Raw genomic sequence first — 1485 nt, 5'->3', positions numbered from 1 at the left:
AACAAACACCCATTATGTTCGAGGTGCTATACTGAGCCCGTTCTGTAGTAATAGTGTGGGGCGAGAGCTGCTGAGAAGAACTTGGTTTCTTTGCACCTGAATAAACCCCAGTGTAGTGAGGTTTATCTCAGCCGAGAGTTCTAACACACCATCCACAGCAAATGTGTTTGGCAGGCAAATTCAGTGCAACGATAGTTCATGTAGACACGGAAGGCAGAATGTTTATGTACTTCATTCACCCCCCCCCCCCCCCCCCCCCCCCCCCCCCCCATTCGCTAACAGTTATACAGTCGTACTCCTTTAAGTCAGTACGTTCAACCTCTTGTCATTCTCATTCGCTTCAAGCTAATTACTCATACCCACAGTGCAACTCTGGCGGTTCATTTAAGCAGCCTCTGTTCTCTGTTCAGTCTACGTGCTTCGCTGTCTAAAAGCTGGGTGTACAGCTGCTTGTTTTCAAATTCCCTCCACCTCCCCGGCCTCCTCCCTGTGGCATTTAGTTAATATTGTTATGGGTTGATTCTGTGTTGTACTGTGGTTCTATGATTCTGTGTATTGTACTGTGTTCTATGGATTGGACTATGATTGTGGTTGGTTAATTATGCATTGAAGGTTCAATGTTATGTAAAACTGTATTTTATGCTCTGCTCTGGGGGTTTGTGATTGAAGATCTGTGACATGTTTGCACAGGGAATCTTTTAATATCACATGAGCAGAGTCACACCGCCAAACTTGAATGCAATATCATTGCATATATGGGTAATGGTTAATATGGTAATGGTAATAAATGGTATATGGTTCATTAACGGTCTGGTTATTTCTGAGCTGAAGTGTCTAAATGAACTTTCATCCATGTTTGCCGTGGTGGGTTCCTTCAGCAGCAACATCACCACTTTACTGTAGCTAGCTAACCAATCAGCCCAAGCTTATCACCCTCTCATTCCTTCATCACCCCCTCTCCCAGGGTAAATAAAGGCTGGGTATTTGATAAAATAGGCTATTTATGTTTTGTTTTATATTCAACTTTAATGTTTGTTTTGAAGACCACAAAGAGCATATTCAGTCAATAGCTGATATCATTGCATCTGCTGAAGTAAAACACACATAACTAGGGGAAAAAATGCACAGCTAACACAAATTAGCTTAAATACTTAAAGTATAATTGAAAAAACAGCACGCTTTCTGCAAGGATACAACAATAACGGACATGGCTAAAACAAGGATTACCTTTGCTTTTGTACTGTAGGTACTGTAAGTACAGTATGTGCATGAACTTAAGTGTCGATGTCTGCCTGTGTCCGCATGTATATAAACAGTGTAAACTCACAGATGTATTTACAGGAGGCGTGTGTGTGTGTGTGTGTGTGTGTGTGTGTGTGTGTGTGTGTGTGTGTGTGTGTGTGTGTGTGTGTGTGTGTGTGTGTGTGTGTGTGTGTGTGTGTGTGTGTGTGTGTGTCGAAGTAGTTGTGTCTGTGTGCATGAACC

At 42.4% G+C, this 1485-nt stretch overlaps 1 protein-coding gene across 1 annotated transcript in view; it reads right to left on the bottom strand.

Moving 5' to 3' along the window:
* Nucleotides 1-1408: 1408 nt before the first annotated feature.
* The window catches only part of LOC308102227 (acetylcholine receptor subunit delta-like), a 12111-nt gene continuing 12034 nt past the window's right edge, over nt 1409-1485 (bottom strand). The window contains exon 12 of the mRNA XM_080451839.1: nt 1409-1485. This exon is cut by the window's right edge and continues 186 nt beyond it. The gene's annotated coding sequence lies outside the window, so the exon portion shown is untranslated.

The sequence above is a fragment of the Gymnoscopelus braueri genome (assembly GCF_963280865.1).
Source record: "Gymnoscopelus braueri genome assembly, chromosome: 15".
Lineage (NCBI taxonomy): Eukaryota > Metazoa > Chordata > Actinopteri > Myctophiformes > Myctophidae > Gymnoscopelus > Gymnoscopelus braueri.
Note: the sequence above shows the minus strand (reverse complement) of the source record. Positions and strands in the feature narration are given on the sequence as shown.